We start from the raw sequence: 26,569 nt of genomic DNA, 5'->3' as shown, positions 1-26,569 counted from the left end.
TATGTAATATTATCTACTGTTCTTATTGTTCTGTATTTTCAGGAAGTGAATGGGACTATGTAATATTATCTACTGTTCTTATTGTTCTGTATTTTCAGGAAGTGAATGGGACTATGTAATATTATCTACTGTTCTTTTTGTTCTGTATTTTCAGGAAGTGAAAGGGACTATGTAATATTATTATCTACTGTTCTTATTGTTGTGTATTTCCAGGAAGTGAATGGGACTATGTAATATTATCTACTGTGCGGTCGTTGCCTAGGACACGGATTGAGAATCGTCCAACTTATGGTTGGATTAGAAGAAACCTGGGTTTTATATCCGATGAGAACCAAGTGAATGTGGCCATAACTAGGGCTAGGAAAGGACTGGTACTCATTGGTATGTTATATCCTCTAACATACCCATGATATCCATGTCATAAACCCATGTGATAATTTAGTGTATTAACCTGGTTAATAATGGTTTTATATCTGATGATAACCAAGTGAATGTGGCCATAACTAGGGCTAGGAAAGGACTAGTACTCATTGGTATGTTATATCCAGTATTAATCAACAATTATGGAACATTATATCATGTTTTGTAATGCTAATCCCACTACCCTAAAAAATTATGTAATACTTGTCGCAATTTTCCTGTCATTATGACATAATTTGGCCAAATTATATTATTAGATTTTCTGTCTGTTTGGTTTTGTAATAAATACTTTATAATAAAACGCTTAAATGTGAAGGCTATTATATATAACATGCACAGCCATTTTGTACCATCCCAGTGAATACGCCCTCTGGCGAGCTGGTGGTTACGTAATACCTAACGTGTCACGTTAGGAATTAATCTTCGAACTGAAGAAACAAAACATACCTGATTTTTTGCAGATGCATCGCAATGTTCTGTAATAATATCCATCCCAGTAAGCCGGCAACATAATACAGTTATTTCAACACTTTGACAATGGTGGCTTATTTTGTATTGAAAAATAATATATACTTGTTTTGTACATAAATTAATCCATGTTAGTCTTATTCAACTTACCGTACTAGGACAACAACAATGCTATACGACCCTGAGTTATAACCTCCACTGCAGAATTATCTCCCCTTGCCGGATGTATAACCTACACCCGCGCATGGGTAGACGGTATATCCTCATTTTTTTATTCTGCATTCCTCCATTGCAGTCGTGTTCGAGTTCTGTAGTAACGGTTGTAACGGGGACGTCAGTCGGAGGGAGTGCAGTCATGGCAGGAACGACTGTGTCTCTCAATTTCGACTCCCATCTTGCTGATGGGGGCAGGGTTATCGGTCCTTCTGTGGAGGGGTCGATTAGCTCTAGAATGAAGTCAGCTTCGTGGCGCCGTTTGTCTTACCAGACTTCTGGTGGAGGGTTGGTCGTGGCGTCCGAGGGCGCTGTTTCGACCAACGCGCCTTTCGGCGCTACTTCAGTGATCGAGCCACTTGGCGAAATCGCGAAGTCTCACAACGTTGTCTCGGTCTCGGTCACGGAGCCGGGTGGTGTTGTTTCGGGTGCGACGCCAGTGGGCGTCCCTTCTGTTGTTGGGGCGCCTGTACAGCGTCATCAACTTTTGGATCGTTCGCATGTGGCTACGTCAACTGGGTTGGCTAATCCACATGTAGTACGTTGGGTTCAGAATTCGGCGCAGGATTCGTACGTGTATGAATTTCCTGACGGTCCGGTTCAACCGACAACACCAGTCCCGTTGTCTGCTTCGGCAGGGATCAGGGAAACTGCAGTTTTCTTGGGTGCGCCTGTGTCTAAACTGATGGTCAATCCGGAACTGTCAGATCGGGGTAGAGGTTCCAGGCGTTATCCCTCAACTGCGTGGGCGGAACCTTTCGTTCAGGGTCCGATGGTTTCGGGTCGCCCTCAGGGGCGGACTCGGGGGGGGAAGGGTCGGCACCAGGTTCGGTGCTCGATGAGATTCCCATTTTGGCCGATGGTACGCCAGACGGCGATTATGATTACCAGGTGGTTCTTGGTTTTGTACGGGAACAGGTCCGACTGGTGTGCGCGGATGCAATTCCGTCGGAGGAGGCTGTTCAGTCTTACAAGGGTGTTTCGTTTGGAAACCGGCCTTTAGCGACGGACGCTCTGCGGCAGGATTTCGGCTTGCCGTTAGCGCACGAGGTGCACGAATCTCTTGCAGAGATTGATGCTTTGATTGCGGGTAGCGATCGTATTTTGGGGGCGGTGGTGGAAGAGTTTCCGGCAGCGTTAGCAACCGGGAAACTGTTGTCTGCTGCGAAGGTTTTGTCCACATCTTCGTATAAGACATTGGGAGCTTCCTTCCTTTCACATCCAGCGGTCGTTTCCGCTAGGGTGAAGGCAGACTGCCACCCATCTCCTAATGTCAGTGTGTCACTCACGGATTTAGAGACTTTGGAGAGGTTATCTAAACTTCTTTTTCAAGTCAATAACCATTTAGGTACGTTCCTATTTGGGTTAGATAAAACAGTCACGGGTCTTCTGCCGATGGCTAAGGGTTATTTGTTGGCAGCTTCTAAAGCCTCTCATCACGCCGCTCGGCTTGCTGGGCGTGTTTTTGCCAACAGTCTACTTCTGCGTCAGGATCACTACCTGGCGGGACTGAGAGCGACAGGTGTGGTTAAAACCTACTTTTGTAGTCGCTCAGTAAGAGAAACCTTACTTTTTGGGACCAATTTTAACTTGGTCATGGACCAAGAAGCGGCAAATTCATCCCTGCTGCTCAGTCCCGAACTGCTCGTAAGCACCAGGCGGCGTCTACTTTTAAGCCTCCACCTGTTAAGAAATCAACTTTTCTTGACAGTTATCAGATCCATGTGGTGTCTGATTTGGGCATGCAGTCGGGTAATGCCCGTGGTTCGTCGAAACAGGGACGTTTTCGGGGTTCCGCTCGGGGCAAGGCGCCCAGGGGTGGGAAGCAGCCGGGATAAAGATGCGTGGACAATCGACATCTGCTTATGGAGGTTCTGTTTGCAGATCTTCCTGTGGGGGGCAGATTGCACCATTTTGTTCAAAGTTGGCGCGAACTGCCAGATCTGGACCCATGGGTTTTGTCGGTTGTCCGCAATGGATACAAAATTCCGTTTTCATCACCCCCTCCACTGACGTTCTCCCCCCGGTTACCTGCGGTATCGTCTGTCTACAAACGAGGATGGCAGAGCTTACGAGTTTCAAGTTCTGCCGTTCATATTGGCCACAAGCCCTCACGTCTTTACTCGGGTAGTAAAGGCAGTGGTGGGGCGTGTACATCCGTTGGGTATACGGATGCACAATTACCTGGACAATTGGTTAATTCCGGCGGTGTCACAGACGGCATGTCTCATGGGCGTGGAGTTCGTGATCGACATGATTCTCCGATTGGGGTTTATTCCCAATTGGGTCAAGTCGGAATTAGTGCCAATGCAGATTTTCACCTCGGGGTGGTTTTCATCCTTGTGAAGGCGTCTGTTCTTCCGACGGATTCGGGACTTCACAATTTCATGACGTTGGTGCAACGTCTTTTGGTGGAGCAAAGTGCGTCTGTGCGCACGCTCCATGTGTTGATAGGCCATCTGGAATTGCTGGCGGCGCTGAATGTGCGGTTCAGACGGTTCAAAAGACCGCTTCAATGGCATTTGTCCCCGAGTGTGGGATGGTCTCAACTGGGATTTGGTGATACCATTGGGGCCTTGGTTCGTTCTTCCAATCCAAGAGTGTCTAGTGGACAAGTGTATGTCCCAGGCCGTTCCTTTACACCCACTTTCTCCAGAGTTGGTCCTGTTTACCGATGCTTCCCTTGAAGGGTTCGGTGCACACCTTTTGGATCAACATCTGTCAGGGGTGTGGACTCCTTCAGAGAGGAGGCGTCACATCAACCTGTTGGAAATGGAAGCGGTGCGTCACGCTTGTCTCCATTTGTCGTCGAATTTTGTTGAGGTCGGACAACACGTCGGTTTTTGCGTACCTCAATCGGTGGGGAGGCACCAAATCCCTGTCATTGAGTCATGCGGCTTTGGAGTTTCTGGAATGGTGCGATGATTGGGGAGTGGTGTTATCGGCCAAACACATTCCTTCGTCCGTGAATGTCTTGGCGGACGCTTTGAGTCGTCGTTCCTCGGTTCAGATGGAGTGGATGTTGCCAGTGTTTGTATCGCCAGTACCAGACACACTGGCACTGGAGTACGATGTGTTGAGCATGGACTGGACGGGACTGGATTTTTACGCCTTTCCCCCTCCGGTTCTGCTTGGCAAGGTTCTGGCAAAGATCAAACAGCAACCTTGTCGTGTCACACTCGTAGCCCCGAGTTGGGCAGCCGAGTACTTTCTGGCTCTTGTCCAGGAAAGACAGCTGAAGGTTCAAACAGTGAGAAGTCACCGGTCGTCCATTTTCACTACTCTGAGGCAGTGTGGACGTCAAGATTTCTCAACGAATCTCGTGTTGCATGACTTGCTTAAGTCGTTGCAAAACACGGTTGAGAAGCCTTCCATTTTGCCTAAATGGAATGTTTTTCTGTTTCGGCATGCACTCAAAGGCAAGCCCTACGAGCCTTTGAAATTCGCCAGTCTTCGTCATTTGACGTGGAAAACTTTGTTTCTGGTCTCACTAGCGGCTTGCCGTCGTATTAGTGAGATTCATGCTTTTTTGCATGATTTGGTGGATTACAATATGGACGGGTCAGTTACGTTACGTACTGATCCGGTTTTCATGGCTAAGAATCAGGTGCCAGGGGAAGAGTTTCCTCCGGCCATCATTCTATGTTTATCTTGTATGCTTTCTGCGAATAATTCTGATAGACTTCTTTGTCCGGTGCGGGCTTTGAAATTCTATTTGGAGCATACTAGAAATCTCTGGCAAAACACTAAGAGACTGTTTATCTCTTTCATGCGCCAACCGGGAGACATTACGAAGAATGCTTTGTCGAGATGGATTGCTGCAACCATCAAACTGGCATATGAGAAGGCGGGTGATCATGTTCTACGGAATTTCTCCGTTCGGGCGATTTCTGCTTCCCTTAATTTCCATGATTCTTTGGACATTTTCAAGGTCATGAGTGCGGGGTTTTGGAAAGGTTGACACACGTTTGACCGGTTTTATTTCAGTGATATGGCTGTTGGTCCGAACCGAACTCGGCGGATTCAATCAGTCATTGCAGGGCAGCAAGTCGTTTCGGTGCACAGGGCCACGAGTAGGGGGCGACCCTTATTTCGTCTGGTCGCATGCGGCAGCCTTTCTGGGAGATAGTTCTCCACCTCCTGTTTGGAGAGTGGGGGGGGGTGGATGGTTGACTATCTGGGGCAGTCGAGTGTCTTTTACCATTACTTGGTGTGCGGGTTTCCTCACCTTGTTAACTTGGTTTACTTTTAATTGGGGTTGTAGTTCTTTTACCACTACTTGGTGTGCGGGTTTCCTCACCTTGTTAACTTGGTTTACTTTTAATTGGGGTTGTAGTTCTTCAATTTAAAAGTCACTTTGACATTTTATACCTTGTATGATGTGGGTTGCTTTTCACTGTATCATTACTTGAGACGAACACTACTGGTTGAATGGGTAAGTCCTCCTTGTTTTCTTACCTCCTCCCTTCAATGTTAAATTCTCATGCTTTAACGGTGTTATATCACGTCTGTTATAGCATTGTTGTTGTGCTAGTATGGTAAGTTGAATAAGACATATTAGAAAATTTGTTTCTAATTTTCATTATTATTCATACTTACCTAGTACTAGCACAACAACTGTTACGTCCCACCCGCCCCGAGGGAGGTCTTTTTTTATTCAGTCATTCCGGACTTTGAATCGATAACGAGGATATATGGTCTACCCATGCGCGGGTGTAAGTTATACATTCGGCAAGGGGAAATAATTCTGCAGTGGAGGTTATAACTCGGGGTCGTATAGCATTGTTGTTGTGATAGTAAGTATGAATAATAATGAAAATTAGAAACAAATTTTCTAAACTGACATAATAATCGGAGTGTGTTCTTGGTTAATTGGTCTTTTCTTTCTGTGGCCTGTACCTGTGGTTCCTGATTGGCAGGTGTATATTTAGATGGTCCCAGACACTGTGTCTAGACCAGTGTTCAAGATTAAAAATTTGCGGCACTATCCCAGTTGGATACTAACATTTCAAAATCTGGTATCCCACCTGAAAATTTGGTATCCCACTTAAATGAAATTCATAAATAACACCGTAACAAACTTGGACGACACTTTTCTCGTTCCCAGTCTATTGCAATGCCGCAATTACAGAATTTGTGAAATTTGCAATCAAACGTAATCTATACTCTTCAAAAAAAGAAACGCAAAAGGGTACAAATGGGTTATAACTCCGATTTTATGTTTCCTACCGGTTCATGCTTTGTGAATATAAGGTCATTGCATGTCCCAAACACATTCCCACGGTTACATTCGATAAAACGCAGCTACTGTACAATAAAGTTCCAAAATGTGAATATTCGCAAAAACGCAGCCACGTGCAAACCATGTCACCACTGCACGTGCGTTGTCTGCACGTGCAACATGAACACCGACAGTATAAAAGTGCAGGGTGTTCGCTTGCCTGGCCTCTGTATCTGGCCGACAGTTGACAATCCAGGACATGCCACGTCTCAGTGAACCGCAGAGAAACAATGCCATTGGCCGACTAGACGCAGGCGAATCCAGAACGGCCGTTGCCAGGGCATTCCATGTGTCCCCAAGCACCATCTCCAGACTGTGGGACCGTTACCAGCAACATGGATCAACACGTGACCTCCCTAGATCCGGTCGACCACGGGTCACAACCCCCGGGCAGGACCGCTACATCCGGGTACGCCACCTTCGGGAACGATTGACTACTGCCACCTCCACAGCCGCAGCAATACCAGGTTTGCGCAGGATATCCGACCAGACCGTACGGAACCGCCTACGTGAGGTAGGAATTCGTGCCAGACGTCCAGTTCGAGGTGTCATCTTAACACCACAACACCGTCGACTCCGACTGCAGTGGTGCCAGATTCATCGACAATGGCCTCAACTGCGATGGAGACAGGTGTGGTTCAGTGACGAGTCCCGATTTCTGCTCCGACGTCATGATGGAAGATGTCGCGTGTATAGGCGTCGTGGTGAACGTTATGCGGCAAACTGCGTGCAGGAAGTGGACAGATTCGGCGGGGGTAGTGTCATGGTGTGGGCAGCCATCTCACACACTGGCAGAACTGACCTGGTCCACGTGCAGGGCAACCTGAATGCACAGGGCTACATTGACCAGATCCTCCGGCCACACATCGTTCCAGTTATGGCCAACGCCAACGCAGTGTTCCAACATGACAACGCCAGGCCTCACACAGCACGTCTCACAACGGCTTTCCTACAGAACAACAACATTAATGTCCTTCCTTGGCCATCGACATCACCGGATTTGAACCCAATTGAGCATCTATGGGACGAGTTGGACCGACGCCTCCGACAGCGACAACCACAGCCCCGAGCTGGCAGCAGCCTTGCAGGGCGAGTGGGCCACCATCCCCCGGGACGTCATCCGTACTCTGGTTGCTTCAATGGGCAGGCGGTGCCAGGCAGTTGTCAACACACGCGGAGGCCACACCCGGTATTGACTCCAGATGACCTTGACCTTGGTGGTGTGTCCTATCACTTACTCACAATGGACTAGAGTGAATTGTGAACAATCCTGCAACATTTGGTAATTATCGGACTCGCCATTCAATAATTAAATCAATTCTCCAAATGTTACGACAATGTGGTTTTGCGTTTCTTCTTTTGAAGAGTATATTTTTGAATAATACTAACATAAATTAATATTTAGCAGTAATTTTTAAGTGTTTCTGATATTATTAATGATAAACCTACCTGTATCAATTTTCTGCAGATGTGGAATCAATATCTCAAATAAAATTTGAAGGGAGGAAACATCCAACAAAAACAATAGCGACTTAGTGGTTCCCAGTCTATTGCTACGCCGCTGTTACTCCAGTGTTGCATTAGACGAGTTGGGGGAGATATTGTTATGGTATAGCATTAGACTGGTACGAGCTCGAAAATATTGTTACTTAACTTCACCAGTAAATGACGACTTTCATTGTTTAGCGAAAAATAAAATCGCAGGATTAAAAAAGACAACAACATTATATGGTATCCCGGTGGGATACTAGGTTCTTGAAGTCTGGTATCCAAAATTAAATTCTGGTATCCTCGGGGATATCGGGATTCAGTTAATCTCGAACACTGTAGACACACTAAAAAGACGTGCCTCTTTTATTAAGATCACAAGGTATTGTCTGTACTGACCAATTACGTAGTCCCAAAGAAAAGAAAATTATCACTTGGGTATCGTGAGTGGTCGTTTTTGCTCGAACGTACCCTACCAATAGGCCTAATAATAAGCTGCTTTTTTTTGGATTTTTTTAAAGAGAAAAATACTATAACTCCATTTCATTCTATTGATGCAAATTGAAATATATTTAGTTAAATAATTTTATTATACTATCAAGTCATTTATGTTGTTTTACAAGGCAGGTTGATGAAAGCGAAGCGCCTTGTCGTAAATTAGAGCGTTTGTTTACGCTGTGCGTAAGAGGGGTTGGACAGAGCGGACGTCACTTCGCCCCAAGCTATACCACCGGATGTCACAAAAAACGAAACAAAATGGCTGCCCCCAGTTAAAAGGAATAATCATGGTTTTTTATTAATTCTAAAATTACGCGTTTTTCATTTGTTAAAGTGTCAGTATGTGTTGGTGGTCCGGGTATGCATCTTTCCAATACATATTTGAGTTTACCCTCCCTTTAAAGAACAAAATAGTAATGACTGGCTGCATTTTATTTTATAAATTAGATATGTTTGAAAACAGTACATCACTCTAACAAACAACCCTATCCATCCTTCATAATGTTCATGATACTGCTTTCCCACCCCACCATAAAGGATCATATTTTTAATCGACTCTAATGGCCACTATAATTTTTAAGTTAAATTTTAAATAAAATATTGTGGTTTTTTTATAAGTGAAAAAAATAGTTAAAAGTGCTCGTATGTTGTGATTATGGGATCAAGGTCGTAGTGACGTCATAGCCTGAGATGCCTTTGATATATCGTAGCACTAAGATAGCTTCGAAAATCTGTAGTCAATGTTATGATTACCATCTTTAGGTGGCTAATAAGCATGGATAATGAAAAATATACTCTTCAAAAAAAGAAACGCAAAAGGGTACAAATGGGTTATAACTCCGATTTTATGTTTCCTACCGGTTCATGCTTTGTGAATATAAGGTCATTGCATGTCCCAAACACATTCCCACGGTTACATTCGATAAAACGCAGCTACTGTACAATAAAGTTCCAAAATGTGAATATTCGCAAAAACGCAGCCACGTGCAAACCATGTCACCACTGCACGTGCGTTGTCTGCACATGCAACATGAACACCAACAGTATAAAAGTGCAGGGTGTTCGCTTGCCTGGCCTCTGTATCTGGCCGACAGTTGACAATCCAGGACATGCCACGTCTCAGTGAACCGCAGAGAAACACTGCCATCGGCCGACTAGACGCAGGCGAATCCAGAACGGCCGTTGCCAGGGCATTCCATGTGTCCCCAAGCACCATCTCCAGACTGTGGGACCGTTACCAGCAACATGGATCAACACGTGACCTCCCTAGATCCGGTCGACCACGGGTCACTACCCCCGGGCAGGACCACTACATCCGGGTACGCCACCTTCGGGAACGATTGACTACTGCCACCTCCACAGCCGCAGCAATACCAGGTTTGCGCAGGATATCCGAATAGACCGTACGGAACCACCTACGTGAGGTAGGAATTCGTGCCAGACGTCCAGTTCGAGGTGTCATCTTAACACCACAACACCGTCGACTCCGACTGCAGTGGTGCCAGATTCATCGACAATGGCCTCAACTGCGATGGAGACAGGTGTGGTTCAGTGACGAGTCCCGATTTCTGCTCCGACGTCATGATGGAAGATGTCGCGTGTATAGGCGTCGTGGTGAACGTTATGCGGCAAACTGCGTGCAGGAAGTGGACAGATTCGGCGGGGGTAGTGTCATGGTGTGGGCAGCCATCTCACACACTGGCAGAACTGACCTGGTCCACGTGCAGGGCAACCTGAATGCACAGGGCTACATTGACCAGATCCTCCGGCCACACATCGTTCCAGTTATGGCCAACGCCAACACAGTGTTCCAACATGACAATGCCAGGCCTCACACAGCACGTCTCACAACGGCTTTCCTACAGAACAACAACATTAATGTCCTTCCTTGGCCATCGATATCACCGGATTTGAACCCAATTGAGCATCTATGGGACGAGTTGGACCGACGCCTCCGACAGCGACAACCACAGCCCCAGACCCTGCCCGAGCTGGCAGCAGCCTTGCAGGCCGAGTGGGCCACCATCCCCCGGGACGTCATCCGTACTCTGGTTGCTTCAATGGGCAGACGGTGCCAGGCAGTTGTCAACACACGCGGAGGCCACACCCGGTATTGACTCCAGATGACCTTGACCTTGGTGGTGTGTCCTATCACTTACTCACAATGGACTAGAGTGAATTGTGAACAATCCTGCAACATTTGGTAATTATCGGACTCACCATTCAATAATTAAATCAATTCTCCAAATGTTACGACAATGTGGTTTTGCGTTTCTTCTTTTGAAGAGTATATAAAAACAAATTCATGTGCATGTGCAGCAATTTTATTAAGGGGGTCTAGACTGGAGCAAGCAAAGTTTATAGGGGGTCGAGTTATGCTCCCCCAGAAAATATATTGAAAAAATATACAGTCGAACTTGGTCTAACGGGCACCTCTATATAACGACCACCCAGAAACACCCCCCCCCCAACGCATTTCTTTCTTTATTTGACCTCTCTAGAGCGGCCACCTGTCCAACGCGGCCAGCGGCCACTATTTTTCAGCAAAAATTAGGTTTGAACCTGCATTAGCGGCCAAAATATTCCCCCCCCCCCCATTTTTTTTCAAATTCTTCCCACCATATATAATTTTTCAAATTCTTCCCACCATGATGTTATCATATGATTTATTGTCGTAAACAAAGAGGCAAACATTAATGGATTTAGTTAAGCCGGTATGCTTTGGCAAATCGCGACCTTTGTTTACCAAAATTGTTTTGTTTGCGGTTCGCGACGTAATCCCAATGCAAGTACCGTACCAACGGATTAGCGGCAACATAAAACTAATAATGAGTAGAACCTGTCACTTAAGTAATACATCCCAATTAAATAAAAGTAAATTTCAGTTTTGTTTTATTTATTTATGAACAAACTATCAAACAAAATGACACCGAAAAATCGTTCTGCCTTAACTTTAGAACAACGAGTAGAAGTTATCAGGATGTCCAAGAAAGAACGTTTAAGTGCTAGAAAAGGAAAGCAGACTTTGAAAATAATGTGCCACGAGCAAGAAAAAGACAGAAGAAGGCCACTGGCAATGAAGAGGTCAACATGCTTGTTTTGCAATGGTTCCAAGATGCAAAGGCACGGCAAACGTGCAAAATATTTTAATAAATACAATTACATGTACTTTTATTGTTTTATGTTGTTTTTCTTTTCTTGAGGGTATTGGAATTAACAAAGGAACTCAAACTGTTACAACAGTTAATAATAAGATTTTATAGAGAAATAAATTAGGGTTTCGATTGATTATTTTGGGACCTCTATATAAAGGCCACCTGCACATAACGGCCACTTTCTGTTGGTCCCTTGAGTGGTTGTTATATACAAGTTCGACTGTATATACATGTACATGTGTTTGCTTGAGCAGAGGAGGTTTCGACCTCCAAAACCCACCCACTTGTTTTTCCTAGTAGGCTATAGATACATGTAATTTTATTATATTTTATTTCAGGTAACAAGTATCTGCTAAGCTGCAATAGCTTGTGGCAGCACATTCTTAAGAAGTACTCTCAGGATGGGAAGTTACTTGATGCAGACGACTTTCTTACCATTATTAGTAATGGTGGTTCAGTTTAAGAAAATCTATGAAAATGTGTGATTTTCTTGGATAAATTAATAGGAATGAAGATGTGACATAGTTCTTTTGAATAAATTAAAAACATGTTTTCCAGAATCAAAAACTTGTTTTTGCAAATTGTGTTTGCCATCTGTGTTGCTGAAAAACAAGAAAAAGTGTTTCACAACTGTTAAGTGAAGTGTTTTCGTGAATCAAACTACGCTTAATTTTAATATTTATGTTTTGATGTTTTCGATGTGTTTTACTGTGCGAGTTGCACTCTAAACATCAATTATTGATTAGTCAATCCATGAATAAATATCAAGCTCTTGATATCAAAATTGCAATCCTTGATGAACCAGTGTCATGTTTCGCATGTTTTCATTTGCTGTGTGTGCCACCCAGTTTAGACATCTGCTGTTAATGTTGCCCACAATGTAAAATGTGTTTTTGTGTTTTAAAAACAATTTCTGTGTGTGTTAAGCTTAAGTGACTCACTATGTTGATATCAATGAACTATTTGACGCTTGGAATACAATATTGACAAGTTTCTCTGTGAAAAAAAAACATATTCAAGAGATGTTGTAAATGCCAATAAATATTTAGTTATTTTACTATAGAGATTATTTTATTGACTTGTTGACTTTCTCCGTTTTAAAAATATTCTTTCTAATTCTTTGTAAAATCTAGAAAGATAACAAGTATATAGTATTAATAATTAGTTTAAAAATACAGTTTTTTTTCTTTTGTAATTATTTGTTGTTCTGCATATATTAGGGATAAAGATGTGTATATTTGAAGTAAGTTTGAAATCATGAGGAAACACAGACTGGAGCACCAATTACTGTAACATCAAATGTAATCAAATGTCTGGAGCAGCAGCCCTCGACATGAAGAAAATGTGGGTAGTGATCAACTTGTTTCACACACTGTCTCATAATGAATAAGTTCAACATACAAACAAGGATGTGAAAATTATAACACAATACAGGCAAACCTGACCTAGCGGCCACCTGAAACGTTATTTTAAGTATGCAATCTTCACACCTTCAATAATACAAATACCCATTTAGTCCAACATCTCCACTGTGTGTAACAAATAAGACATTGTGACTGTGGAATGCATTTAATTGTCTAAGGGTAATCTCAGCTTGCCATCGGTAGATCTACTAGGACAATACTCTGCAGGGAGTAGTAATTAATATAAAAAGATGACAAATTTTTGAGATAATTAATTCCAAACCATTAAATTTGTGTTTTTCAGTTATATTTCATTATATCTGAAGAAGATGACGTGGAAAGGTGATTTTTAGAAAAATCTAGAACATATACATTCATCAATTAGCAGTACAGACTATAATTTTTTTTTTTACAGATTGTGAAAGTTGCACCTGTATTTAGAGGCCAATTGTCTTAAGCAGTCGCTTTTGACTACAACTTTGTTTTTAGATTAAAAATTCAAGTCTCTCTCCTCTTAATAACTTCACCCTCACAAATGTTTGAGAGAGAAGTGACTTCGCTTTACGATTCTGACCTCGCTTGAGGCCTGGTAGTGGTTTCGAATCCTTGATATGAATGCATAAAAAGTTCAAATTGCATTGTTTCTTGATAAATAATCAACACCTAGAACAATAGTGTGACGTCACAGGTTTGGATCATCTCTGTCCTATGTGTCTGTCCATCATATAGATTTACTCTTCTTTTTTTTCACCGTGCCTTGAGACTTTGAGCTGAAATTTTCTGTGTAGCTTTCACTTTCACGACAATTTGCCCATTTTTCACAAAGATATGAAAATTTGTTTTCCTGACTTTTTGTCAGTCCCTGAAGATATTAAGATAAAATTTTGTATATCGCTTTATCATTTACTGTTCAAGTTTAACGTTTTGACAAGTTTCCCATTTTTCACAGAGTTATGGCCTTTGGACTTAAAGGGAGGGTCACCTGATGTGTTGGAAAGATGCATATCCGGATGACCAACACATCGAGGGATTAATGCTAGAACCCATTATATGGTGAATTATGCAAAAATTAGTTTAATCACCGTGTCAGCATCATGGGAATGTGTACTATCATTTCACAATGTCTCATTCAAATCAATAATTTTTTTATGCTTTTATACATCAGAACTCAAACCAATTATCTTTTATGTCCATTTGCACAAAAGGCCAAAACCATGTTTTCAGCACTACCTTATTCTGTCTCTAGAATTTTGTAGTATGACCCTTAGCTGACAGACATAACACGTTAGCTCACAACACTGGATTTTGGTGGGCTGTAAACTGTCTGAGAAGATTGAATCCTAGGTGCCAGACCGCATGACACGCTAATGACACATGCTAGCTCTAAGTGTTTACATCCAGTGATGGTGTTTTATGTAAACTATCTCTGGCTGGGTGATTTAGCTTACAAAGAGGTAGCTAGAATTAATAATTTACGCATTACGATGACCAGTCTGTTGGTGATAATCTGAGATGGACTGCAGACAACGGGGAGGGGGGGGGGGGGGGTGCTGGAAGTGTGTAATGCTTAGACATCTGGCTTGTGGTAAAATGTGTATGTTGTTAACTAGTTGCTGAATAAATGCAGGTTATGTAAATAGTTTAATCAGAAGTGATTGCAGAGTTCATTTAGTTCTACAGAAGAAACACGCAGCTGAGAAAATATTAACTGAACAGAGATATAGAAAAACTAGTTAAAAAGGAAAGTTATTTTCCCTTATTTTAGTTTGAATAGTTATTATGTGTATTAGAGAAAAAAATAATACAACTAAATTAATTTGCCGGGGGCAGGACGTAGCCCAGTAGTAAAGTGCTGGCCTGATGTGTGGTCAGTCTAGGATCGATCCCTGTTAGTGGAATCATTGGACTATTTCTTGTTCCAGCCAGTGCTTCACAACTGGTGTTACAGACCATGATATATATACTATCCTGTATGTGGGATGATGCATATATTAAAGATGCCTTGGTGCTAATAAAAAAAACATAGTTGCCCATAGTTTCCTCTCTAAAATATATTTGTGGTCATTAACCACGTCTGACACCACATACCTGTAATTGTGTTGAGTGTGTCATTAAATATAAAATTCCTTTCTTTCTTTATTTTCTTAAACATGGCTCCCATATGCAACAACCTTAGTTAAAAATTATGATCTAGCTATGTCTGTATTGTGTAGACAATTTGAATATTATATAAAAAATAAATTTAAGTTGCAATTTAAAATGAAAATGCCTGGGAATTGTTTATTGTAATAAGGATGCCGGCCCATAGATGATAAATAATGTATGATCATACGCAATAAAATGTTTTAATTTAGTTAGCATAGAGGGAAATTAATTTATATTATTTCGAAGGCATCATCACAGGATTGTAACTTCTAGTCATTGTATATTTTATAGACATTATATAATATTTGACATACAGTTGAAAATGAATTAGTAGATAAAGGTCAAGCATTTTTCTTTAAATCAGTGTCCGTTCATGGTAGTTCATATTATAACTAATTGGTTAGAAGAAGCGACCCCTTTATGTAAATGACATAAAATAAATATGCATATTAATAATAATATTGTTCATTGTAGTAGTTGAAATGTATGCACATTCATATTTTCTGGGCTAAAATATCTAGATATACTAGATTAACTGGAATAATTGTAACATTTCAGATGTTCCAATGATGAGGGATCTCTGGTCATTACAAGAAAGTGGTTACTGCTATAGGTAGTACTAAACCAAATAACTTCAGGCTGGGTCAAAGTTGGAGGTGCACCCAACTTTTGATAGAGAAGTGAACACCACAAGTCCTGTGATTGGTTATAAATGTGAGTGTGTTGGTTGTAAAAAAAATTAGTTTCATCTGGGCTAAAAATGTATGCAATTTTATTTCATCTAGTACCACTGTGTCAAGTAGCCTTGTGCTTGTAACATGTATGGGGTACCTGTAAAAACAAGTACTAAATTTTTTTGCGGAACTAGGGTAGTCATAGACGCTACCCGTTATCTCAGAAATTAGCAGCTTGACACCCACTTTTTTGTGATTCACTTAAAGTGTGAGGGGTGGTAGTGTTTATATCTGTGGTGTTTATGTCGATTGATACGTTGCAGGTAGGAGTTTTAGCCACATATGTTACTATTGTCGTCTATGGGATTTGATTTGGTAGTATACACCCTATAGTGTGTTTAAATAAAATATGTGTGTGTACATGTATATCATTGTGCGAGCGCATTAGACAAACATTATACTTAATCACGCACCAGATCAATGCTCATGATGAATGCATTAAATTGTATTTAGATATTTTTTACACCTGGTCTCATTGTACTTAATATCATTCACTGTTATCATTATTATAACATCAATTTATTAAATATTTTAATCAACAATCTTTATTCAATGAACAAATTAAAATGTTTTCAAAACCCTGACAATCAAAACATGAAGCTATAACTGAAAATGTGTCTTATTTTTAATCTACAGTTACTACAATGTATTTGCAATTTATATATAAGACTAGAAAGTAGTTCATTCCTGTACACGCATACAATATATCACCCATGTCAGCATAGTTCAGTAGTACAGGTAGATACGATGGGATATATGATTGATTGCCCTTAGTAGACCCATCGGCTTTTATCTTACTTCAACCAGTGCCCAGGACTGGTACATTAAAGATTGTAGGCAAGGTCATCTTGTGCCCAATCTCTGGCTACCCAGATACGCCAGTGCATATCTGTGGAATTTAAAGTATATCAATCAATAGATTTTGGTTTCAACACAGTTACCTTTAGTAGTATTACTTGCATATTTAAAATGTACTCAACAAAATGAATTAAGGGTCAGTAGACTTGTGGTAATTATTTGCTAATATCATATTATTTTAGTAAGTTTTAATCACAGATAACTTCTAAACATTGTTTCAGTAATATCTGACCTGTTACATGCAAACATTTTGCACACGAAGAATTTTTTTTGCATTTTTGTAAAACCTACGAAAATGTGCATTCTGCTAGGAATCATTACACATTGATTGTAAATATATTTGTAATTTTATTCTCTCTAAATTGCTGTTTAAATCATTAAGTTGAAGAACAATTCTTTTAGAACATGTCAAAACGTAGACACTTTACAACGAATGAACACTTTTAAGGAAAAATGCCGAATATAGTTACTGACCCTGTATTCATTTTGTTTTGTTAAATTACTGTGTATTAAACATCATTAAACGTATTAACTTATCTTAACTGTTGAATTAACATTATTAATTTAGTCAGTATCTCAACACTACAGATATGGTGCAGTTTACTCTGATAGCTTACATTTAATGTTTAATTAGTGTATTAAATATATCTGTTATAACTGGTTTTAAGGCTTTGCTTTGTTTGACAAATTGAGCCTTGCGGAGCACTCACTCAGGATTTGGAGTCGGTATCTGGATTAAAAATCCCATGGCTCGACTGGGATCCGAACCCAGTACCTACCAGCCTGTAGACTGATGGCCTAACCACGATGCCACCGAGGCCGGTCAATTAGTACTTCAATGCAAGTTTGAGTTTAATGCATAGATTTATGCAATTTCATATAATTTACATAAATTAATGATTGTTCCAAGGTAAAAATCATGTGAACCGATTTTCAGTTATCTAACATTTTGAAATATTGTCTAATTATAGCTTTTGTTTTCATTTATTTTTATATGTGCATGTACATACATAGCTTATTATAGGTATAGTTATTTTTATAGGTACATGTACATACATAGCTTATTATAGTTATAGAGCTATTTTTATAGGTGCATGTACATATATAGCTTATTATAGGTATAGTTATTTTTATAGGTACATGTACATACATAGCTTATTATAGGTATAGTTATTTTTATAGGTACATGTACATACATAGCTTATTATAGGTATAGTTATTTTTATATGTGCATGTACATACATAGCTTATTATAGGTATAGAGTTATTTGTATAGGTACATACATAGCTTATTATAGGTATAGAGTTATTTTTATATGTGCATGTACATACATAGCTTATTATAGGTATAGAGTTATTTTTATAGGTGCATGTACATATACAGCTTATTATACTTATAGAGCTATTTGTATAGGTACATGTACATATATAGCTTATTATAGGTATAGAGTTATTTGTATAGGTGCATATACAGCTTATTATAGTTATAGAGCTATTTGTATAGGTACATGTACATATATAGCTTATTATAGGTATAGAGTTATTTGTATAAGTGCATATACAGCTTATTATAGTTATAGAGCTATTTGTATAGGTACATGTACATATATAGCTTATTATAGGTATAGAGTTATTTTTATAGGTGCATGTACATATACAGCTTATTATAGGTATAGTTATTTTTATAGGTGCATGTACATACATAGCTTATTATAGGTATAGTTATTTTTATAGGTACATGTACATACATAGCTTATTATAGGTATAGTTATTTTTATAGGTACATGTACATATATAGCTTATTATAGGTATAGAGTTATTTTTATAGGTACATGTACATACATAGCTTATTATAGGTATAGAGTTATTTTTATAGGTACATGTACATGTACAGCTTATTATAGGTATAGAGTTATTTTTATAGGTGCATGTACATATACAGCTTATTATAGGTATAGTTATTTGTATAGGTGCATGTACATATACAGCTTATTATAGGTATAGTTATTTTTATATGTGCATGTACATACATAGCTTATTATAGGTATAGAGTTATTTGTATAGGTACATACATAGCTTATTATAGGTATAGAGTTATTTTTATATGTGCATGTACATACATAGCTTATTATAGGTATAGAGTTATTTTTATAGGTGCATGTACATATACAGCTTATTATAGTTATAGAGCTATTTGTATAGGTACATGTACATATATAGCTTATTATAGGTATAGAGTTATTTGTATAGGTGCATATACAGCTTATTATAGTTATAGAGCTATTTGTATAGGTACATGTACATATATAGCTTATTATAGGTATAGAGTTATTTGTATAGGTGCATATACAGCTTATTATAGTTATAGAGCTATTTGTATAGGTACATGTACATATATAGCTTATTATAGGTATAGAGTTATTTTTATAGGTGCATGTACATATACAGCTTATTATAGGTATAGTTATTTTTATAGGTGCATGTACATACATAGCTTATTATAGGTATAGTTATTTTTATAGGTACATGTACATACATAGCTTATTATAGGTATAGTTATTTTTATAGGTACATGTACATATATAGCTTATTATAGGTATAGAGTTATTTTTATAGGTGCATGTACATATACAGCTTATTATAGTTATAGAGTTATTTTTATAGGTGCATGTACATATACAGCGTATTATAGTTATAGAGTTATTTTTATAGGTGCATATACATATACAGCTTATTATAGTTATAGTTATTTTTATAGGTGCATACATAGCTTATTATAGTTATAGAGTTATTTTTATAGGTGCATGTACATATACAGCTTATTATAGTTATAGTTATTTTTATACGTACATGTACATTATCATGAACAATAAACACAAGATTGAGTGTGATCCAAGTGTCCTCTGTAGATCCAACAACAACAGCTGAGCAATGAAATCTTTAAAATACCATCCATAAATTAGTAATACCAATTTAAAACTACCCTTTGTTAAAAATCAGCCACTTTATTTAAGGGACTACTTTCATCACCAATGTATGGTGTAAGATATTAAAACACATACTTTTTTTATAATAGGTGTTAGTAAAACCTTTTTTAAAACACCATAATACACATTTCAACTATTGTATTAAAATAACAATTGTTATATTTATATATTATATATTTAAAATTACAACACACGTGATTTTGAGCATATGTCAAATCGTTATTTGGACATACTATTAACGACAATCGGCCTATCGATCGCATGCCAAAATGGGACATCATCTTTGGCACATTTGTTAGAATACATATTAATATAATTTTTATTTTTTAATGCAGTTTAATACTTTATTTGATACTTACATTTCCCAGTCTGGAGCTTGTCACGGTAAGATGTGTTTGTGCACACTGCACGTGCTTTTGCGGCTCAACTTGGGGATCCTTCACTTTTGTTGTTTTTGTCAACGAAGTGAAGTTTACTACTGGGATGTATGCGGCCATTGGAACTGATTGAACGCTGGAATGCTTCTCGTTTCGACAGTCTGCACCACCAGGTTGGATTCTTTTTTAGCGAGATTCCTTGCCTCCACGTCATTTCTCCGTCTGACTATGTTGACTTGTTTTTTTTTCGTGACTCGTATGACGGCCATTCTGCAGAACGCCACGGTTGTTCGCGTTTAGTCTCTACATGTCCGAGCCTGTCCTAGCAGCACTGGAAGATTGACCGCCCCACTCTAAGAAGAAATAGGAAGCGGGGTCGGCCCCTACTACTCTTTTCTAGACTTTACTTTGTTTTATTGTGATACCATCTCGTATCCTCCGGAGTCCGCACCACTATACCAACCCATGACGACTGGACTATACACTAGTCTGATTCTCTTTCTCGTTCAGACAGATCCGGCTTCTCAAGATCTGTATTTCAGCACAGCACTACACCTTCAACGTCTATTGACTGTCAATCTAGGGGTTTTCTTGACGGGATGCAACCCATCTCGTCCCTACAAGCTGTGCACCCTAACGGCCTTAACGAGGCCACTCACGTGGACATATAGATCGGACTTTAAACTTTTAGACCTTCGTTCAAAAGTTTGTCAAAATTACCTTTTTTTTAAATATTATTAAATAGTCAGATTCTCTCTTCTTTCTCTTATTTATTTTTGGACTGTCCTTCTAAACTGCTCCAAATTAAATAAATATTTGACCGAGCAGTCAATTCTTTTTATTTTTGGCTTGTAACTTTTTTCCTTTTCTTTTTTTAAAATTCTATTAACTTTTTAACTAATTGCTATTTTCAAAATTCTGCCCATTTTCAACTCTACCCCCCCCCCCCCCCCCCCCCCCATCCCGAGGAGGCCACCGATCTTATGTAATTTCTTTTTGACCACCCGATTTAATCTAGTGACCAAATTTAATGAGTAGAATTTCTTTATTAATTATATTAATTAGAGATGCGCATCAAAATATCAAACTGGCCTCGGTGGCGTCATGGTAGGCCATCGGTCTACAGGTTGGTAGGTATTGGGTTCGGATCCCAGTCGAGCCATGGGATTTTTAATCCAGATACCGACTCCAAATCCTGAGTGAGTGCTCCGCAAGGCTCAATGGGTAGGTGTAAACCACTTGCATCGACCAGTGATCCATAACTGGTTCAACAAAGGCCATGGTTTGTGCTATCCTGCCTGTGGGAAGCGCAAATAAAAGATCCCTTGCTGCTAATCGGAAGAGTAGCCCATATAGTGGCGACAGCGGGTTTCCTCTCAAAATCTGTGTGGTCCTTAACCATATGTCTGACGCCATATAACCGTAAATAAAATGTGTTGAGTGTGTCGTTAAATAAAACATTTCTTTCTTTTTAAAATATTTAAGGCCCACTATTTAATTTTTGGATGTAAATTTCAAAATTGTCTGCTTAATTTTTTTCTGTCCCGGGACAAACCCCTGGCTATCTAAAGACAGGCTCCACGACGGACATGCTCGAAACTCTAGTGGTATATGAGCATGTAAAAATCATTCGCACTTACAAGAAACCCTCTATGAATAGTTAACCAAAACAGGCGAGGAACACCGGAACCGGAAGTTGTAGTGCAAACATATAGTTCTTTGTAAATCTAGCCATCCATATGGTCACTGTGTGTGTTTAGTAATGTTTAAAGTACATATTTATATTTTTATTAGCGTATTTTAATTGGGTTATTGGAAGTAATCAGTACATGATGTCTATTTACAACAGTTATATAAGTGGAGTAAGAATACAACTATAAGGTGAAGGTCACATTGATGAAGTAAACGAAATAAACAAACTTTTTTGCCTACTTCATCAATGAATTATTTGTAATCGTACAGTTAGTTCTTTCATCGCAGTTGTGGTATTTATTACCAATACAATCATGACATACATTTCATTGAAGAATGCAGCCTAGCAATGCCGAACAATCAGAGATTTTCCGACAGGTGGTGCTCGTGCACTATACACCATTCTCGGAACCGGCGTGACGTCACACGGCCTAGTTACCGATCATCCGGGTCTTTGGGGGTGAAGCAAAGCCTTAGTGATTACCGATTTACATAGAATAAAGTTATCATATTAACTTTTTACATGCCTTGCATATTGTCATTTATTTTTTATAGCTAACACATAGTTGCAATATGTCTTATGTGTATTATAACAGCTTGGGTTGCCATATAAGAGAAACGAACAACGGGAATCTGAATTAGTATAATCTATATTTAGTACCGATGTGTTTCCGTGTACTTTGAATGTCGAGGGGACAGGGAAGGTTGGGCAGAATATAATTTTTGTTGATGCAATTTTCAGGTAATGTTAATTATAAATTTTAACAATTTTGAAATGATAAGATAATTATATTAAGATAATAATTATGATGTGGGCTACAAAATATATAATTTGTATTTATAATAAAATTTGTATGCATGATTAAGTTAATTATTTTTATGATTTAATAATTATTTTATTTCCAAATTATATGTAATAATTAAACAATGGCAAAGTTGTTACTTTACAACTTCAAAATTACAATAGTATTATTGTCATATCTTATTATATAGATGTAATGGCAACAGTTATAATGTACCACTGAATACATTCTTTTATTCTTAAAATAAAATACAGTTTCTTGAAATAATGAAATGCTTTTGTTTTTACAGATTGCAAAATTACCACATGATGTTGCACTTCCTTCCCGGTTGAATGCAGGCAAAAAAAAAAATAGCAATAATAAAATATAGCCATCCTCAGACCTTGACATCTAGGGGGAGCAATATCTCTCTCTACTTAACCATCACACCTGAGATTAGTTCAAGGAGAATAATATATAGTTTCCTTTGGCATGTGAATTTATATACATGTAGTATCAATATGGTAATATTTTAAATTGTCCCCCATAAATTACATTAGGGAGCAAATAATCAGTTCCCTGTTATTTTCATGTCGAGGTCTACAACCTAATAAAACACAAGTGTTACCTCGTCTAACAAACATGCAAATGTTTTAATAATAGGGTTTAACCTGGTATATTTAGTAATAAAACACAAAAACTTACCTGAGTAAATAATGGTTAATATATATATAATATTGGTGTTGTTTTATATCTAGTGACAATGGATATTGCAGATATTTTCTTGTTCAGTCTTGTGCTGTATTGGAATTGTTATTGCAGTTCAATTTAAGTATTATCTACAAAACTAATTTTTAATAGTATACAGCTGGAGAAAGGCAAATATGTTTGTTAATAAACTGATCTATATCGGCATGCCTTCTACTAGACTACACATATTTAACCTCATGTAGATGCACTTATGTAGCATATTCAAGAAAAATATATGAATGAGATGGTTAAATGCTATATTCTCCATGTCAAACTGTTTTCAAAATGGAAAACAAATATCAGATATGGCAGTTGACCATTCATTTTATTGCAGGTAATTGCTAAAGCAGATTACACACACAAACACTGAACTGTAGAATACCATGAAACTATATATATATGTAAAAAGGTAAGTCTTCTAACTTGAACAAGCAAAATTTACAAATGTACCACAACCACCAAATTATATAGATCCACAATAGAATAGATTTTTATGTATTTTTAGATTTATTGTCACGGGGATCCTATAATACCCGTAACTGAATGAAACACTGAATGAAACACGATAGTCCAAATATCTCTCCTAACTGTATATCTATTAGATCTCTCTGTAACAGGCAGTTATACCCGCTGGCTCGTCTAGGTATGATCAGAGATAAGATCTTATATAAAGTATATATTATTATAGCACGTTTAGTTCACTAGAAAACACAACAAAAACACAATACACTTTGGAATCTGTATTAACCTACACTGACAAATGTACTGCCGCAGTAGTTAATTAACAACAACAAATAATAACAACCCAGAACTGATCACTTAATTAGTTAATCTCTAGGTGTCTAGTTTACACAATATGCTAATCACTTCACCGTGACACAACACCCACACGTGTGATAATTGAGAAACGCTTCCAGGAGAACTTAATTAATAAAGGAATTACAACTCTATTCCTAACTGGTTAATTTTTAATTAACCCGTAACTACTCATTCAGTAACCTTGTAACACAGAGTTAATACTGGTACCTATCACAATAAAGACAATAACCTACAGTTTACCTAGGTCCTCTAGGATGACTGGTTAAGCTTTTTATATATATAGATCAGTGAGCCTACAGTTTTCTGTGTCAGATGACCGGCAGCACCGTCTAAATAATATTGGTATAATACAGTATTAAAATATTTAAAGTCACATCAATCACATCACGGTTATACACAGAGCGGAAAATATATAATTACCAGTCCGGACGGACAGCGATCCCTGGAAGCCTTCCTATGTTTCTCCCTGATATATCTAAAATCCTAGCTATTTATTCAAAACTCTCAGAGACAGCGAATATCGCCTGGGGGCACAACGCGGTACCTCACCTATCATCTACTATTTCCACCTCTCCCAGAGTCGGTATATTTTCTTAGATTGCCAGACTGGCTGTCGCCATTCCGCGAACAATCCCCTGGTCATAAACAGCACTACCAGAGTTATTACGCAACTACTGGCCACATGGCCTTAAGTGCATATTGGAACTGCACACGGCCCTCTAAAACAATTAATATCGCCACAGGCGAAAACAAAATTAAGAGCATGTTCCGTCACATTTATGTATATGTATGTGTGTGTGTATATATTCGTCCACGAGGGGGGGTGAGCTCGAGAGGGGTTCGCCCCCTCTCGCACCGGAAAATTTTGTAAATCTTAAGTCACAAAAGGTGCTTTTTTTCTGGCATTTAATAGTTGATTTAAATAAAGTTAACCATAATCTATCTCATGATCTGCCGCACTGGCACCGGTCACACTGAAGTAGTAGGGCCTAGATGATCATAGGCCTAAATGTGTGCGGCCAGTGGGCTAATCTCACCTGGAAAATTTTGAAAATAAAAGCTCATATAGATGCGATTTCCTGGCATCTGGGGATAGTATTTTGCCGTCTTTCATTGCATAAAATATTATTCTCGATTTATGGTTTTCAACATGCCAACAGCCAGCAATAGACAATTCCCCTGCATGAAATTTGCCTGGACCCTTGTCAATTACTCACAAGTGACGTCATTAGGTAGCCCATTAACAGGCGATGGGTGGTCGGACAGTTAGCGACTCGAACATAGATGTGTAATTTGACATATTTAATCTGCTCTCATGATTAGATAACGACTAATAAAGAATAATATGTTCATTTCTGACATAAAAACTTCTCAGTATTTAACGACTTCTGTACGTAATATGAACGCTACAGAAATTGTCTTTATGACGTCATTACGAAACAACCCTGTTCCTCGCTTTGCGACCGGTATATCGGTGATTTTACCACCTGAAATTTTTAGCAGGGAATATTATTATTATATACTCCAAGTCCAAGTACAGGCTAAATATAGCGATAGGTGAATAGAACTGACGGAAGTTTTTTTCGTCATAGCGGATTGATTTTCGACGTGGCGGCATTTTTTATCAGCTTGGCGGACCCGTCTGCGAAAATCTTCAGCTTGGCGGCGCAAATTCTCAGCTCGGCGGGTGTACAAGCCGCTTACTGGGGTTGGAGAACACTGATATATATATATATATATATATATATATATATATATATATATATATATATATATATATATATTGTATACATATATATATAGATATATTATATATACACACACACACATTACAGGGCACAATATTTCACGCGAACCGCCGTTCTGTTTGCGTGTCGGTTACGCAAAATTAAATTTACGCGAACCGCAAATCGGTTACGTTGTGACCTGTCAGAAATTAAAACTCGCAAACTTCACGATTACAGGAAATTTATTCGTGCAGACATACTACTAGTATTCCGGCAAATGTTTTAGACTGATTTTTAGTACTTGATGCGCGGCAAACCAGTAGACAACGGTATATTACAACTGTTGTAACTTGCTCCGTATAGAGTCGAGCCAAAAGTTTTAAAGAAATGTGCACGGACCGCTAAGGCGCCTAAATTATCTGCTGCTATTCTATCTCTAAAGGAATATATGTAGACATTCTATGGGATTGCCTATAATTTTACAAAGGTTGAAAACAGTTTTAACGTAAACAAAAATGCAAAAATGTCACAAAAGCTGAAAAATACAAAAATCGCATAATGAGCTTTAAATAACAAACATTTGGAATGTCACTGTAGTATAGAAGTACCAGCGATAAAGTGAATATAGCATCGCCACCGCAAAATATCAGTGCCAAATTGTGGTCTTTCTTTTTATGTTATTATAAGGTTTATTTTTATTAATCTAATCATGTTTTCAAATTCAGAGGAACTGGACATTTGTTGTTTGGGTTTTTGGTGGGGGTTTTTTTTA

General features: G+C 38.8%; 1 long non-coding RNA gene across 1 annotated transcript; it reads left to right on the top strand.

Moving 5' to 3' along the window:
- The first annotated feature begins 214 nt into the window (after window positions 1–214).
- Window positions 215–12,329, top strand: LOC121379417. Its single transcript, XR_005958840.1, has 2 exons — window positions 215–381; window positions 11,862–12,329. It is a non-coding gene; the product is annotated as an uncharacterized LOC121379417 (long non-coding RNA).
- Window positions 12,330–26,569: the final 14,240 nt, after the last annotated feature.

Source organism: Gigantopelta aegis, chromosome 8 (assembly GCF_016097555.1).
Source record: "Gigantopelta aegis isolate Gae_Host chromosome 8, Gae_host_genome, whole genome shotgun sequence".
Taxonomy (NCBI): Eukaryota; Metazoa; Mollusca; class Gastropoda; order Neomphalida; family Peltospiridae; genus Gigantopelta; species Gigantopelta aegis.
The sequence above is the reverse complement of the archived record's forward strand: the minus strand, read 5'-3'. Positions and strand labels throughout refer to the sequence as shown.